The sequence below is a fragment of the Tachypleus tridentatus genome, chromosome 9, assembly GCF_004210375.1.
Source record: "Tachypleus tridentatus isolate NWPU-2018 chromosome 9, ASM421037v1, whole genome shotgun sequence".
Classification (NCBI taxonomy): Eukaryota; Metazoa; Arthropoda; class Merostomata; order Xiphosura; family Limulidae; genus Tachypleus; species Tachypleus tridentatus.
The window spans coordinates 34,410,100-34,429,217 of record NC_134833.1 but is presented as its reverse complement, the minus strand read 5'-3'; positions in this window follow the sequence as shown (position 1 = coordinate 34,429,217).

Genomic DNA, 19,118 nt, shown 5'->3' with positions numbered 1-19,118 from the left:
CCAGTGGCAATTACTTTTAAGCTTCAATTGAGCTGAAAAAGAAAAAGAGCAAATAAAAACATGTTTGGATCGAAAATTTCTATCATTAAATATTAATAAAACATTTGTTATAGTTAATATCCCACTTGAAACTATGGATATATCATGAAATCCAATACAACAAATAATGAAGCAAAGAGAATTTTAATAACATTTGTTTAATGTTTGTACATATATCCATATCTTAAATATAAAGATATTTAAGTAAATATTAAATACTTATAAGATACTTAAAGCTAAGTATCTTTACTTTGTTAAGTATTTGTTAAATATTCAAATATTTTTGAACATTCCTAACTGTATCACGTAATATGAAAAGCAGAGGTATTAATAAGAAAAAAAATCGGTTTCCTTAGTATTCTGCGCTAGGATTGTTCTTTAAAACTGTTTGAAAGTGAGTATTTTATTAAGTAGCGTTTGAACACTCTGGCTTGGGAAAGTTGTGTTTGTTTGTTTCAACAGTTCAATTCGTGTGTTCCAAACTATACGATTTACAACGAGTGTGCAAAATATATTTTCTAAACCTTCTCAGTTCTTATCAGAATACGAAATTTTGTAGAACTTAACAAAAACGAAACGGAAGAATGAAAAATATAAAAAAGAATTAACCTAGAGGCTACATATAATTATCTGATTTACCCCACGTTATTGTAATGAGTGACTGTATGATGATAGAATACAGCCGTGTTGACTTATCATGCATATTTTACTGTTCTTTACTTTTATAATAAATATTTTATAAATTTAAAGACCACATGCACTTTATTGTTGTTGGTTTTTCTTTTTTATTGTTAGGCAGAAAGCTACATAATAAGCTGTCTGTGATGTACCCACCAAGGGTATCGTAATCTAGTTTTTAATATTATAAAATTTCACATTCCTCGCTGTACCACTGGGAGGCGTTTGTGTTTTGCCTACAACAGTTTCCGATTGGTGTTTTTTTTTCCTTTTGCTGTTGTATCAATTGCCATTTTTGTATATGTATATAAACTTTAAAGATTAATAAGTTTTTATAGCATCGAATAATATTGTAATTAAAAACTACATCAAACTTATAATGTCATCAGCATTAAATATTCGGACAAGTGATGTATGATACAAGAAAAAAAATGAAATTAAAAAAAGAGAAAAATAGCCAATCATACAGAAAACAAGCAATGAAATCCCAGTGCTTTGTAAAGTTGAATTGTCTTCTTTACTTCAGAAGAAGAAAGGCACATTGCTATTTTAAAGCGATATCTATTAGTAATAGAGATAGTTTATAATGAAACGTACTAGATTCTGATTAGTTTCTTAGGTTTGTTTCGAATATTCCGACATAGTTACACTAGGGCTATTTGCGATAGTCGTTTCTAATGTCGAACTCATAAACTAAAGTGAAAGAAGCTCGTTAACGGCTCACCGTCAAGTGTTTGGAAACTCTTATCGGACAGAGAGATTTGACCGTGACACTTATAACGCATATACAGCGACAAAGAGCGGAGCGAAATATTTTTGTTGATGTAATTTATAGATATATTTATAAATAACATACAAACAATTAGTTTTGATTTATTTAGTGAGACATAATCTAAACATATTGACACATGTTATATAAATCTGATCGTGGGATTTATTATTAATTTACAGATTGCAGAAACTGAGAAACAGTCGAAAGAACCATTCAGTTTTCATTTTCAGACATTAACATAATAGCAGTTTATAAAAAATGTGTGTTGTTTATTTACTTATTTATAGTTTTTTGGGCTTTTTTGAATATTTGATATACATTAACATGAACTCTAGAGGATTTAAAACACAGCGCTATCTGGAAGAATGAATACAACATTACTATTTGTAAGATCTGCCCAGTTTTACATGGTGAACGAAGATTTTACAGGCTTGATTTAAGACAGTTTAAGTAGTTCTGATGATTTATTCATGTTTGTAGGAATTTTAAAAAAAATGTTTTATGACGATCTATTCAGTAAAATGCGATCTCTGTGAAAGATAATTGGGAGCTGAAACTTTACAAGCAAATACGAAGTTAGTTACAACTAGTACCAGTAAAGATAAAGTTGTTATAACCCGACGAGTAAAACAAAATAATTTTCTTAGTGAAACAGACCGTTTGTTATTCCAGAGAAGAGACTGAAGGAAATAAATATCTTAGATATGTTTTAATTGATAACAACATCAAGTTAGTGTGGTGATGACTAAAATAATAAAAGAAAAATAAACATATGTGGCACATGAACAGAACAGTTGATTGAAACGAACAATTTTCAAATAAGAACAGATCAGGAAACCTGAGATGATCCAAACATTCAAGGTAGTTTGAAAGTTGCTTAAAGGACTGTTACCGTGTTGTTAGTGTTCCGACTCTTTGTCTCCGACGGCTTATAGTTCTCACGATTTTAATGCAGCAATATGAAAATTCGTTCTCTATAGTTGTTGGTGCATTATAAGAGTGACTGTCAAACTGCACTCTTTGATTAGAGTTGTTCATAAGCCAGTTGTGAGCGAGTTTGACTAATCTATAAACTTAAAATTAGGCTTAACTTGTGCAGCTTTGTAGGAATGTTCGAAGCGCGTAAACAAAGAAAACTTTGACTGAAAATGACCGAGTTTTTAAGTATAAGCTCGTATTTTGAGACATTGTGTTTGTTTTACAAATCTTTTATTTCGTTTGGCCACTCTATAGCGTCTGATTACAAGTTGTTCTCGCTTACAAATCTTTATATTAGTAATAAAAATTCAGTGTTGGAGATAAGATGTCGAATACTTCTTTAGTTATAAATATTTTGTTTTGATGCTTTCCTTCTTCAAAGTATCCCCACTTTATACTTTCTAATACCCGTACCTTTTCCCATAAGGCCCGTCTTGGCCAGGTGGTTGGGGCGCTCCACTCGTTATTTGAGAGCCGTTGGTTCGTATCCCCTTCACACCAAATATGCTCTCCCTTTAAGCCATGGGACATTATAATGTGACGGTCAATACCACTAGTCGTTGATAAAAGAGTAACCCAAGAGTCGGCGGTGGGTGGTGATGACTAATTGCCTTTCCTTTAGTCTTACACTGCACAATTACGGACAGATAGCGAAGATAGCCCTCATGTAGCTTTGCGTGAAATTCTAAACAAACCAAACCTTTATATATCATTAAAAAAGGAAAAGACAAAACACCAATTAAAATTGTAAATCACAAAATATGAAATCGTTAATTTGAATGTATATTCTCATGGACCCAACAAATTTTGATGCCTAATTTCGTAAAAATCCGTAAAGAGGGACAAAGTAGTGGTTAAAATACACCGCTTAAAGTTTATGTTTCGTGCCTTGGTGAAGTTGAACCACATGATCAATTTTTTTCCTTTTATAAGTCGTTAGTGTTGTGCTGATACTAAACACTATAATATATACATTTTAAATACTCATAGGAAAGGTTTATATTCAAATATAAAGTGTTAATTTTCTAATGTTGCTGTTAAATAGTAACATTTTTATCAAAATAGATAAGTATGTTTTAAAACGTAATATATGTTACAAGCTTTTGATGGTTTTTGCTTGGAGATTTTGTTATATGTTAGAACGAGGTATAAAATGGTTAATAATTGTTTCGAATATCATAAGATACAACCCTATGACTGTGAATTTGAAACGTTTTAGAGTGATAAGAATGTATACCAAGGAAAAATTATTGGAAAACTATAGGTTTTGTTGACGTCTTTACTACACGTCACAGTGGCACAGCGGTATGTTTGTGGACTCACACTGCTAGAATCCTGGTTTCGATACCCGAGATAGGCCGAGCACAGATACCACATTGTGTAATTTTGTGCTTAACTCTACATAAAGAAGCTTGGTAACTACAAACTTTGTTAGCTCTCACATGAAAGTTTTCGTTGATTTCCATGTATGGCGAAGAATTTGAAACTATGTTTGTTTACGTATTTCTCGCAAAGCTACATGAGAGATATCTGCGTTAGCCGTCCATAATTTTGGAGTATAAAACTAGAAGAAAGGCAACTAGTCATCCACACCTACCGACGACTCTTGGGCTACTCTTTTATCAACCAATAGTGGGATTGACAATAAATTTATAACGCTCAAAACCGCTTAAAGGGCACACATGTTTGGTGTGACGGGAATTAAAACCCACGACCCTCAGATTACGAGTCGAGCGCCTTAACCACCTGGCAATTTCGGGCCTGTAAACTTTAAAACGTTGTTTATTATCTCGCTGACAGTAGTAGAAGACACGTTTAGTTTCAACACAATTGTAATTTTGGATAAAAAAAGGTATATTTCGTTATAGAGCCCTTTGCTTTGTAGTCGATTTTGTTTGTTTGTTTTTGAATTTCGCACAAAGCTATTCAAGGGCTATCTGTGGCAGCCGTCCCAAATTTAGCAGTGTAAGACTAGAGGGAATGTAGCTAGTTATCACCACCCACCGCCAAGTCTTGGGCTTCTCTTTTATCAACGAATAGTAGGATTGATCGTCATATTATAACGCCCCCACGGCTGAAACGGCGAGCATGTTTGGCGCGCCGGGATGCGAACCCTCGACCCTCAGATTACGAGTCGCACGCCTTAACACGCTTAACCATGACGGGCCTTTTGTAGTCGAGGGCGCTTTGGATTTTCTCGTAATGTAATTGGTTACTCATCAAAACGTTCTGCAGGTTGGGTTTTCTGCTTCCACGATGAAAACTGGAGAGAAGGCTGTTTTCATCGTAATGTGATGTATTTTGTGCTTAAATCGTTGAATAAGTTGCTACACAAATATTCTTCATCACAAAGAATTGTGACAGAAATATCTAATTGTGGAGAATTTATCACGAACGAAATATATGGGACAGGAATGTCATTTGAGATTTAATTTTTTTGGGAGGTAGCGGTTTTCTTTCCTACAGTGATCGTTCACTTAAATTATAATTAAGTCACTGTATCGTTACGAAGAGAAATATTTTTTCAGCAATGAGTGGACGCAGTTATTGGAACAAAGTTATTACTAAAAATTTAGTTTTGAGCTGTAAAGTGTCTAGAGGTTTTGTTTTTTTAATAATGTGAACTTTGGATTAAAGAAAGTTCTTGGTTGAGAACACGTGATTGAATAAAAGTGTCGCATTTAAATTTACAAATAATGATCTCAGAATGCAGGTTTCTGATACAAACACACACACAATCTTTTCGTTAACTGTGCAGAAGCACACGAATAAGGATTTAATGCAATGTAATAGCTTCAGTCGACGAATGACGATGTGGTATAAGTAATATTTTTTGGAACACGCGCCAATCAGAGTTTGACATCACTAAGTAGTTTACGTTTATTGTAAATATTGAAATATTAGTTACCGAATATTTTCAGAAATTGTCAATTAATTCTATAACAAGGAACTTACGCGGTTATAAGTAAAACTAAACCATTCGGAAACGACATGACATGAATAAACACGTTTTTATATTAAATAAACACAACCTACGTTTCTATTGTTTTCTGTACAGTGGTACATATATATATATATATACGTATATCAGTTGATTTTTATTCGGGTCGATACACAGTATCTGAGAGAGAAGAAGAGAGAAAGTACAAATTATTTTTCATTTTAGTTAAAGTTTTGTGTAAATTGTCGCAGATACCAGGTGGCTTATCCGAGGTAAATGAAAATTGAAATTCGAATGAAGATTGTGTTCTACATACCGTATTTTATGTTATTGCTCGAACTTTCCGTCGCTGAAATAAGTCAAGATAAGTAAGTACAGGGAATATTTGTTAATTTACTCTAATTGTTTTTTAAGAAAACTTATTCCAGGTTAGTTTAGCGATTATATTTATGTATAAGAACACATTATTATGATCTGTTGTTCTTTCCCTCTGGGCTAAACGTAGCCTTGCAGCTTGTTGTGCATCTCAGGATTGAAGAGATGTAATGCTTCTGAAGATGCTCCGCTATTTCAAATGTGGGTACGGTATAAAGATACCATTTATTATCCATTATTCGAAGAGTTAAACAAAACATTTGTGATCAATATTTTAAAATTGAAGTCGAATCTACTTGAATTCCAGGCACTTTGACTTGGTCGTTTAATCCACGTGCCGTTCTCAATTTTATTTTTTCTTCCTCTATCTAATGTACTATAATTGTTAGTATTAGAAACAGTAGTGAAGAGACTGAATAAACAAGAACATGTTTAATAGCTCACATTCTCTAATACTGAGTTACATTTATCTTGTGACAAACATAATTCCACAAACGCTCCTGAAAAGGTAAGGGGTTATTTCAAAACATTCTTCCTGAAGAGTTAAAATAAAAGTACACTTTTCTCAACCTTACTTCAGTAATTTTTGTACTACGTATTTAAAGGTGATGTCATTAAAAACACATTATTAGATATATTTAAGAAACTGTATTAATATCAATTAGTTTTTGATTTACTGTTTTCAGAAATCAGACTCAACCTTCGAGGATGAGCCACATAGAAAATACTATGAAGTTAGTTTTATAAAGATCTCTGCCCCAGATAAGAAAGACATGTCCGAATAATTCTTCTTGTAGAAATTTATCGTTAAAACTACAGCTTACTGGTTCCAGCCTTCGTGGAAACAATTTCAGGCATTCAATAGCAAAAATAACACTTTCCACAGAACAATTGCATTATTTCCTAGCCTTAACTGTTGAGAACACTGAAGAATCCAATGAAACGATACCTTTTTTGGAAGACTACAACAGAAATGTACGATATCGGCAGGGATTTGCCAGAACCGAATGGCTGTTGATTCCTATCAAAAGAAACATCTATAAACTGTTACCTTCAAACTGTAGATGCAGTCTAAGAGAAGGAAGCTTATGGCAAATAGAAAATGGAGTATGTTATTGTGTATTAAGAACAGGGGGAACTAGATTTGTAATGACACTTATTGAGAGGCCTAAAATATAATCTAGACAGAATATGTACTTTTCTTCTTGTAGTAAAAGTAAGAGTGTTTACAATTGTTTACAAAATACTTTAAAACTTTTGGATATTCTTGCTGTGCTAAGAACAACCAAATATATCTTTTAAGATAATAGAATGTTATACGTTGGGACCAAAATGTTCAACAACTGTTATATATTTATTAATAAATAAAAATGTATTTGTGTATAATATCAAAACTAGGAATTTACGATCTTATCAGTAGCTTAATGTTTGAAGTTGAATTTTATAAAAAAAGAAATAAATACCTTATGTTGATCAGTTATCTTCGAAATTTTGAAGGGAAACTTGAGGATGTATAATGCTACAAATATTGGAATGAATCTATGCTGTGGGTAAAGCCCATCATACTCCTTTACACTTTAACAAAGATAAAACGAATACTTAGAAAACAAAAAGACGTACTTTTAACGGTAAAGACATCAGTAAGTTGACTCTTACACTGGAAACTAAGTGTCACCTTGACAAGAAAAACAGTGCGAATCCACAGATTCTTAAATTCGGAAAGAAACAAAATAGGTTAAAGCAAATTTAGTGGGAGTTTTAGTTTTGTGTTACGATTTCGATAAAAAAACATTAAAAAAGAGAAGTTACTGTTATTAGATATTAATATTTTAGTAGTTTCGTTTTAATACGCATTAGATATTGGAATAAGCGAAAAAATGGGTTATCTGGGCTATGCCTACAACGGGGTATCAAAACAAGATTATTTAGCGTTATAAGTCCCCATACTTTGCGTTATGTAACTGGGGGGGGGGGTGAATATGACGATAGTAATGAAGATTTATTTGAAGTTCAGTTGTGAGGATGGAAATCTTTGTTTGGAAAATTTTCTCTTTAAAGAAATAGCAGTTATATAAAAACATTTAACCATGTTTAAGAAGTAATGTAGACATATTTTATGTTATTCTATGTGTTACTTGTAAGGCGACCCCCAGTGGCAATTACTTTAAGCTTCAATTGAGCTGAAAAAGAAAAAGAGCAAATAAAAAACATGTTTGGATCGAAAATTTCTATCATTAAATATTAATAAAACATTTGTTATAGTTAATATCCCACTTGAAACTATGGATATATCATGAAATCCAATACAACAAATAATGAAGCAAAGAGAATTTTAATAACATTTGTTTAATGTTTGTACATATATCCATATCTTAAATATAAAGATATCTAAGTAAATATTAAATACTTATAAGATACTTAAAGCTAAGTATCTTTACTTTGTTAAATATTCAAATATTTTTGAATATTTCTAACTGTATCACGTAATATGAAAAGCAGAGGTATTAATAAGAAAACAAAAATCGGTTTCCTTAGTATTCTGCGCTAGGATTGTTCTTTAAAACTGTTTGAAAGTGAGTATTTTATTAAGTAGCGTTTGAACACTCTGGCTTGGGAAAGTTGTGTTTGTTTGTTTCAACAGTTCAATTCGTGTGTTCCAAACTATACGATTTACAACGAGTGTGCAAAATATATTTTCTAAACCTTCTCAGTTCTTATCAGAATACGAAATTTTGTAGAACTTAACAGAAACGAAACGGAAGAATGAAAAATATAAAAAAGAATTAACCTAGAGGCTACATATAATTATTTGATTTACCCCACGTTATTGTAATGAGTGACTGTATGATGATAGAATACAGCCGTGTTGACTTATCATGCATATTTTACTGTTCTTTACTTTTATAATAAATATTTTATAAATTTAAAGACCACATGCACTTTATTGTTGTTGGTTTTTCTTTTTTATTGTTAGACAGAAAGCTACATAATAAGCTGTCTGTGATGTGCCCACCAAGGGTATCGTAATCTAGTTTTTAATATTATAAAATTTCACATTCCTCGCTGTACCACTGGGAGGCGTTTGTGTTTTGCCTACAACAGTTTCCGATTGGTGTTTTTTTTTTTCCTTTTTGCTGTTGTATCAATTGCCATTTTTGTATATGAATATAAACTTTAAAGATTAATAAGTTTTTATAGCATCGAATAATATTGTAATTAAAAACTACATCAAACTTATAATGTCATCAGCATTAAATATACGGACAAGTGATGTATGATACAAGAAAAAAAATGAAATTAAAAAAAAGAGAAAAATAGCCAATCATACAGAAAACAAGCAATGAAATTCCAGTGCTTTGTAAAGTTGAATTGTCTTCTTTACTTCAGAAGAAGAAAGGCACATTGCTATTTTAAAGCGATATCTATTAGTAATAGAGATAGTTTATAATGAAACGTACTAGATTCTGATTAGTTTCTTAGGTTTGTTTCGAATATTCCGACATAGTTACACTAGGGCTATTTGCGATAGTCGTTTCTAATGTCGAACTCATAAACTAAAGTGAAAGTAGCTCGTTAACGGCTCACCGTCAAGTGTTTGGAAACTCTTATCGGACAGAGAGATTTGACCGTGACACTTATAACGCATATACAGCGACAAAGAGCGGAGCGAAATATTTTGTTGATGTAATTTATAGATATATTTATAAATAACATACAAACAATTAGTTTTGATTTATTTAGTGAGACATAATCTAAACATATTGACACATGTTATATAAATCTGATCGTGGGATTTATTATTAATTTACAGATTGCAGAAACTGAGAAACAGTCGAAAGAACCATTCAGTTTTCATTTTCAGACATTAACATAATAGCAATTTATAAAAAAATGTGTGTTGTTTATTTACTTATTTATAGTTTTTTGGGCTTTTTTGAATATTTGATATACATTAACATGAACTCTAGAGGATTTAAAACACAGCGCTATCTGGAAGAATGAATACAACATTACTATTTGTAAGATGTGCCCAGTTTAACATGGTGAACGAAGATTTTACAGGCTTGATTTAAGACAGTTTAAGTAGTTCTGATGATTTATTTATGTTTGTAGGAATTTTAAAAAAATGTTTTATGACGATCTATTCAGTAAAATGCGATCTCTGTGAAAGATAATTGGGAGCTGAAACTTTACAAGCAAATACGAAGTTAGTTACAACTAGTACCAGTAAAGATAAAGTTGTTATAACCCGACGAGTAAAACAAAATAATTTTCTTAGTGAAACAGACCGTTTGTTATTCCAGAGAAGAGACTGAAGGAAATAAATATCTCAGATATGTTTTAATTGATAACAACATCAAGTTAGTGTAGTGATGACTAAAATAATAAAAGAAAAATAAACATATGTGGCACATGAACAGAACAGTTGATTGAAACGAACAATTTTCAAATAAGAACAGATCAGGAAACCTGAGATGATCCAAACATTCAAGGTAGTTTGAAAGTTGCTTAAAGGACTGTTACCGTGTTGTTAGTGTTCTGACTCTTTGTCTCCGACGGCTTATAGTTCTCACGATTTTAATGCAGCAATATGAAAATTCGTTCTCTATAGTTGTTGGTGCATTATAAGAGTGACTGTCAAACTGCACTATTTGATTAGAGTTGTTCATAAGCCAGCTGTGAGCGAGTTTGACTAATCTATAAACTTAAAATTAGGCTTAACTTGTGCAGCTTTGTAGGAATGTTCGAAGCGCGTAAACAAAGAAAACTTTGACTGAAAATGACCGAGTTTTTAAGTATAAGCTCGTATTTTGAGACATTGTGTTTGTTTTACAAATCTTTTATTTCGTTTGGCCACTCTATAGCGTCTGATTACAAGTTGTTCTCGCTTATAAATCTTTATATTAGTAATAAAAATTCAGTGTTGGAGATAAGATGTCGAATACTTCTTTAGTTATAAATATTTTGTTTTGATGCTTTCCTTCTTCAAAGTATCCCCACTTTATACTTTCTAATACCCATACCTTTTCCCATAAGGCCCGTCTTGGCCAGGTGGTTGGGGCGCTCCACTCGTTATTTGAGAGCCGTTGGTTCGTATCCCCTTGACATCAAATATGCTCTCCCTTTAAGCCATGGGACATTATAATGTGACGGTCAATACCACTAGTCGTTGATAAAAGAGTAACCCAAGAGTCGGCGGTGGGTGGTGATTACTAATTGCCTTTCCTTTAGTCTTACACTGCACAATTACGGACAGATAGCGAAGATAGCCCTCATGTAGCTTTGCGTGAAATTCTAAACAAACCAAACCTTTACATATCATTAAAAAAGGAAAAGACAAAACACCAATTAAAATTGTAAATCACAAAATATGAAATCGTTAATTTGAATGTATATTCTCATGGACCCAACAAATTTTGATGCCTAATTTCGTAAAAATCCGTAAAGAGGGACAAATTAGTGGTTAAAATACACCGCTTAAAGTTTATGTTTCGTGCCTTGGTGAAGTTGAACCACATGATCAATTTTTTCTTTTTATAAGTCGTTAGTGTTGTGCTGATACTAAACACTATAATATATACATTTTAAATACTCATAGGAAAGGTTTATATTCAAATATAATGTGTTAATTTTCTAATGTTGCTGTTAAATAGTAACATTGTTATCAAAATAGATAAGTATGTTTTAAATCGTATTATATGTTACAAGCTTTTGATGGTTTTTGCTTGGAGATTTTGTTATATGTTAGAACGAGGTATAAAATGGTTAATAATTGTTTCGAATATCATAAGATACAACCCTATGACTGTGAATTTGAAACGTTTTAGAGTGATAAGAATGTATACCAAGGAAAAATTATTAAAAAACTATATGTTTTGTTGACGTCTTTAATACACGTCACAGTGGCACAGCGGTATGTTTGTGGACTCACACTGCTAGAATCCTGGTTTCGATACCAGTGATAGGCCGAGCACAGATACCTCATTGTGTAGTTTTGTGCTTAACTCTACATAAAGAAGCTTGTTAACTACAAACTTTGTCAGCTCTCACATGAAAGTTTTCGTTGATTTCCATGTATGACTAAGAATTTGAAATTTTGTTTGTTTGTTTACGTATTAACCACCTGGCAATGCCTGGCCTGTAAACTTTAAAACGTTGTTTATTATCTCGCTAACAGTAGTAGAAGACACGTTTAGTTTCAACACGATTGTAATTTTGGATAAAAAAAAAAGTATATTTCGTTATAGAGCCCCTTGCTTTGTAGTCGATTTTGTTTGTTTTTGAATTTCGCACAAAGCTATTCAAGGGCTATCTGTGGCAGCCGTCCCTAATTTAGCAGTGTAAGACTAGAGGGAATGTAGCTAGTTATCACAACCCACCGCCAAGTCTTGGGCTTCTCTTTTATCAACGAATAGTAGGATTGATTGTAATATTATAACGCCCCCCACGGCTGAAACGTCGAGCATGTTTGGCACGACGGGTATGCGAACCCTCGACCCTCAGATTACGAGTCGCACGCCTTAACATGCTTAGCCATGATGGGCCTTTTGTAGTCGAGGGCGCTTTGGATTTTCTCGTAATGTAATTGGTTACTGATCAAAACGTTCTGCAGTTTGGGTTTTCTGCTACCACGAAGAAAACTGGAGAAAAAGAAGGCTGTTTTCATCGTAATGTGATGTATTTTGTGCTTAAATCGTTGAATAAGTAGCTACACAAATATTCTTCATCACAAAGAATTGTGACAGAAATATCTGATGGTCGAGAATTTATCACTAACGAAATATATGGGACAGGAACGTCATTTGAGATTTAATTTTTTTGTGAGGTAGCGGTTTTCTTTCCTACAGTGATCATTCACTTAAATTATAATTAAGCCACTGTATCGTTACGAAGAGAAATATTTTTTCAGTAATGAGTGGACGCAGTTATTGGAGCAAAGTTATTACTAAAAATGTAGTTTTGAGCTGTAAAGTGTCTAGAGGTTTTGTTTTTTATAATGTGAACTTTGGATTAAAGAAAGTTCTTGGTTGAGAACACGTGATTGAATAAAAGTGTCGCATTTAAATTTACAAATAATGATCTCAGAATGCAGATTTCTGATACAAACACACACACAATCTTTTCGTTAACTGTGCAGAAGCACACGAATAAGGATTTAATGCAATGTAATAGCTTCAGTCGACGAATGACGATGTGGTATAAGTAATATTTTTTGGAACACGCGCGAATCAGAGTTTGACATCACTAAGTAGTTTACGTTTATTGTAAATATTGAAATATTAGTTACCGAATATTTTCAGAAATTGTCAATTAATTCTATCACAAGGAACTTACGCGGTTATAAGTAAAACTAAACCATTCGGAAACAACATGACATGAATAAACACTTTTTTTTATATTAAATAAACACAACCTACATTTCTATTGTTTCCTGTACAGTAGTACAAATATATATATATATACGTATATAGGGGATACTTCAAACTCTGGTTGCTTTGTTTTAAAAGAAAATTTACACCTTAAGAAAGCAACTAGACTTTATGTCTGAGCATATTTAACATACATAACAACGTTGATCTAAAGTCAATATTAAAACTAACTTTCTGATAATTAGCATTCAAAACGATCCTATTGAAAAAGTTATATTTACAGTATGTTTTAAACGTTGATATATTGAATTGTTTTGCTCGTTGCTGAAAATGGTAGCTCGTCATAAAATTGTGTTGATGACAGAAAAACCTCTATGAGGACTTTTAAGAGCTTTTATAAGAACATTTTCATTAAAACAAAACATTTGACACCTAAACTAAAACGTGTAATTAAACTATGTGTATCTTCAATAACTGATATAATTATGTAACAATGCATGCAATTAAACATAATAGACTCAACAAGATAAAAATCACCTTATAACATGTAGCATGACTAAAATATGTGATAATAGATTTAAATAATCAGTGCTCAATACATACTGTATCAATACACCAACTGTATTGTGAGAAACTTAGGAGACTTAAAACATATCAAAGATATAAAAGGTCACACATTTGTCTGATTTTGTACACAGTCTAGGAGTAGGTAGGATAAGTTGTGCTCAGACAAAATCAGGCTTATATACAGATATTCCAATGTGTTATTTGTATTATTTTAATGTATCCATTTTGAAGTATATAACTAGTTTAATTGTTAATTGGAAACATCTTATAAACTATATATATATATATATATTTAATGAGTTTCTTAAAATTAACAGCAAAATTAGAATATTCAAATCAACAGATTTATACGTGAATATGGTTAAAAATTCAACTTTCTTTCAAGGTATAAATAATTGTCTATTTTGAGCAAACTTTAACACAACCTATCATAATTAAAGGCATAATACTGAATATTACCAACTTAAAATGATCTTAAGAGGTTGCATTTTTAATGGGACTTTAAATGTTGGTACTAGCTAATATTAACTGGCTTACTTTTCTCTGCCCGTGGTGAATTCTATTATTATTTAACGTTGTAGTATTAAGACTTTATATTAATATCAGTAAGTTTAGTTTTCTCTATTCAACTAAAACATTCGCTCCGTAGTTTCAGTTATATGTTGAATATTCAAATTTAAGTATTTCTCTGTGAGAAAATCATATACCATATATATATATATATTTCTGTATTTCTTTCATTTGCCACTAAGTTTGGATAAACATTGCCTCAAACAGGTTAATCAACATAGTTGTTGTAGGCTTAGGTACTTTTATTAAAACATTGTTTACGTAAATAGAAAATCAAACCTTTATATTTGAACTGACAAATGAACCTTAACTACTCAATTCTAGTACGTTTAACTACTACATTTCTTAAAGTAATACAGTGTTTGCTTATACTAGTTATAAGTTAAACAATGAGTTAGATTTTTCATATAGTAATTACAAAAAAAAAAAACAACAACTAATATTTACTTTGTGATCTTGACAATTTGTTAAATTAAGCAAAAGAAGGAACCATATGCTGATGAAAAATATTTCATAATATTTCGCTTTTGTTTGTTCCAAAGAAAACATTTTGTTAATTATCAAAGTCAAGTTAATTGTTCTGATTTTAAGTACTTCGATTATAAACACACAAGTATAGAAATACACTTAGTCTTTAGGGTATTATTTTCTGAATCATAAATTAAATGTTCTGATCATTAGAATGTTAATTATTTGAAGGAACCATAAGGCGAAAAAATAGATAAAAATGGTAACCTCTTGAAGGAATCACAAGATGAAACAAGTGGATAAAAATGGTAACCTCTTAAAGAAATCACAAGGTGAATGAAACAAGTAGATAAAAATAGTAATATTTTAAAGGAACCACAAGGTGAATGAAACAAGTAGATAAAAATGGTAACCTCTTAAAGAAATCACAAGGTGAATGAAACAAGTAGATAAAAATAGTAATATTTTGAAGGAACCACAAGGTGAATGAAACAAGTAGGTAAAAATGGTAACCTTTTAAAGATATCACAAGATGAATGAAACAAGTAGATAAAAATAGTAATATTTTGAAGGAACCACAAGGTGAATGAAACAAGTAGATAAAAATAGTAATATTTTAAAGGAATCACAAGGTGAAACAAGTAGATAAAAATGGTAACCTTTTGAAGGAACCACAAGGTAAAACAAGTAGATAAAAATACTAATATTTTGAAGGAACCACGAGGTGAAACTAGTAGATAAAAATACTAATATTTTGAAGGAACCACGAGGTGAAACTAGTAGATAAAAATAGTAATATTTTGAAGGAACCATAAGGTAAAACTAGTAGATAAAAATGGTAATAGGAGATAGAAATGTTACTCTTTTGAGGAATCGACGAGGTGAAACTGTGAGACAATTTAAGTTTTAATTGTGCATTTGTCATTAATAATTATTTAATTAAAACTATTATTAACACCTAGTTTTTCCTTTTACTTGCATATGTAAACATTTTACGAAAACTACATGCTTGACACACAAAAATGTTTTCCATTTCAACGTACTTTCATTAGTAGACAATGTATTGTTCTATACATATACAGTGCTATTTTGATTTGCATAGTATATATATAAGTGTGTGTATGTATATATAGCTTTTTTCATTTCATAAAACTTAAACATGTGTATTTCGTGAGTTTCACAATAGCTTTATAAACGCAATTGGAAAAATCATGACTCTGACATAATTACAGTTTGTTCTCATACCACAACTAAGCCTAAAAATTAGGGCTACATGCGTTTTATAAAACCTGTATTTATAGTTGATCTTTAAACTAGTGTCGTCCCATTTAACAAATTGAGCCATGGGAACTGTCGCTGACGTAAAGATATTGGTGTTGACATTTTCAGTGCAATGAGCTACATGCACTCTGTACACCGCGATGAATCAAATGAATCAAAGTTTACCATCGATCTCTGTGGATCTGAGCTGAAGAAACCCTTTCGCCATAAAAACTAAAATGAACGTTTTTGGGTGAACAATTGAAATTTAAAATTATCTTTTCAGTGATGACGAGAAAACTCACTTGCAGAAAAATATATACGAAAGAACGGTTTGTTTGGGTTGAGAAAATTTTTTTATCCAGAGGAGCGAACAACGTTGCGACCTTCTTCGGTCATCGTCAAGTTCACAAAGAAAGAAAGAGATAACTGACCGACAGCTGATCATATGTTTGAAGGGGTTGTGTAACTGAGTGTAGGTGTAGATGTTTGATATATTTATTAATATAGGTATAAAGGTGTTCCTTTGTATTGGTTTAGTTTGGGTTTGAGTTGTTGTATAAGTATGGCTTCTTTAATTTTGCGTTTGTTTATGTTTGTTTCTTTATTTTGTATTTGAGTGTTTTCTATGGTTATGTTGTGTTAATTTCATTTGCAGTGTTCAAAAACGCGTGTGAGGGACTCTGTGTTTATTGAATCTGGTTTCCATTTTTCTACTTGTTTCTCAATATAGAAGTCGTGGCAGTTATCACATTGTATTTTATGAATAATGTTGGTGTGGTGTTTGTTAGTGCAGTTTTTATACAGTATAGACCTTAGTTTTGTGCCTGGTTTTTGAATAAATTTGGTATTAACTGGAATGTCATATTTTGTTGCTAGTTTTGCCAAATGTTGGTTATTTTTCTGCTGATGTTGGGAATATATGGTATGCAGCAGTATATGGTTTCGTGAGTTTTTTAAATCGTGGGGTATATTTACTTTTGTTAGTTGATTTTGCTTTTGTCTAGATGTGTGCGTATAATGTTTTCTACGGTTTATGGAGGCCTGTTGGTGATGAAGTATTTTTTTATTTTGTCTAATTCGTTGTTAATTTTATCTGGTGAGCACCAATTCTAGCCAATATTTTTTATGACACAAGTTGAAACAAGCAATTAACACAGCATTACATCCACCACTATACTGGTACTGGTTGTGGGATTCAAATCTACAGAACACATACTTAATTTTTTCAATCACATTAACTCTATACATCCTAACATTAACTTCACATGTGAACAGGAAGAAAGTAATCAAATATCATTTCTTAACCTCAAAATTACAAGAACCGATACACAATTTAAAACAGGAATCCACCGAAAAATCTCCCATACTGGACTGTGCATTCCTTGGGACTCAGCACACGAAACAAAACAAAAACTCAACATACTAAGAAACCAAATAAACACAGCCATAAAACTATGATCACCAAATAAAATTAACGATGAATTAGATAAAATAAAACAATACTTTATCAACATCAATAAGTTTCCTCCACAAACCGTAGAAAACATTATACGCACACTCCTAGACAGAAAGCAAAATCAACCAACAAAAGTAAATATATCTCACAAATTAAATGTTGTTTGCTCCTCTGGATAAAAAAAAAAATTCAACCCAAATTAGCCGTTTTTACGTATATAAAATTATCTTTTTGTTGTTTTTAATTAAGCTCAAAGCTACATAAAGGGCCTATGTAATCTGCCTACCACGAGTATTGAAAACCGATTTTAGCGTTGTAAAGTCTGCAAACATACCGTTGTGCCACTAGGAACTAAATTATTTAAAAAAATGTTGTCATGTTAGAGTCTTTAGATAGATAAGTACAAGCACTGGCTGTCTTCGATGAGAAACACGAGTGACATGAAACTTTCATGCAGTTATCAACAACATATATAATGCAAATAATCTTCCTTAATTAACCGTTTAAATGTCTACGAAATCAAAAGCTCAAGTTCTTTTATAATCTAGTGTATTATTTTGGGACATTTTGGAATTAACAGGAAATCAGGAATAAGAAACAGGTAATCATTTAGTGGGAAACAATATTACCAACAGTCTATGCCAAGAGATGCAATTTGATTTTTATAATGTACCAACAGTTTAAACTGTTGGCGCGGTCTTTAATGGTATAGGTGCCGCTTCAAACCTTCTTCACCAACTACTAATTCCACAGTCCTGCCGCAGGACTAACCTGCATCCCCTGGTGTTGAAACAAGCACGTTTAAACTTATTTTTGTCAAAAGAGCAAAGAAGTAATATATCTTGTTAAATAACATATTTATTATTTTTTGAATTTTTGTTATATTTAGGAAATATATATATATTTCAAAGCAGAAACGTATTTTACTGGTGAAAATGTAATCCTCGGAACTGAAGATTGGTTAGCAGTAATACTTCGAATTAGTTATCAATTAACTGTTTTTGTCGAGATCCATGTCTCTCCAGCTGCGAAGCTCCGTGTCTTTTAAGTTTGCACATTAGATTCATTATCTTGAAATATAATTGTTGTCTCATTGACTTTAATTTATTGACCACTTTCAAAACCCAAAACGTCTCTATAACTATCTTCATAATCCTTATGTATCTGAAGATTTTGGTTCAAAACTATTCACGTGATTCTTTTCCACAATTATCGAACAAAAAACATTCATATAATCGATTTTTATTTTGTTACGAGCTGAAATGTTGGTTATTTCTCACGTTTCTAGCTTACTAACGGCGAAACTTTCAAACTTTTCTTAAAGTAGATCCTACGACATGAAGTAGTGCCTATATTAAATGGATGCAAACTTGTATTAAGAAGCATAATAGAATAAATCTAGTTTCTCTAAGTGATCGTTACAGATCGTAAGAAACACTTTCTAAAGTATCAGTGAAGATAGTTTACATCAATATCTACAGCAGTTCTAAGTAATACATAGCACTGTTAAATTATCGATTTTTGTTTATATAGTAAGAATTGTAAGTTAGCAGTTAAGACAAATATGACAAAGAGGCTATCTTTGTCTGTTATTGGGTTTTAATATTTTCCTAGGTAATAGTTGGAGAATACCTACAAAAA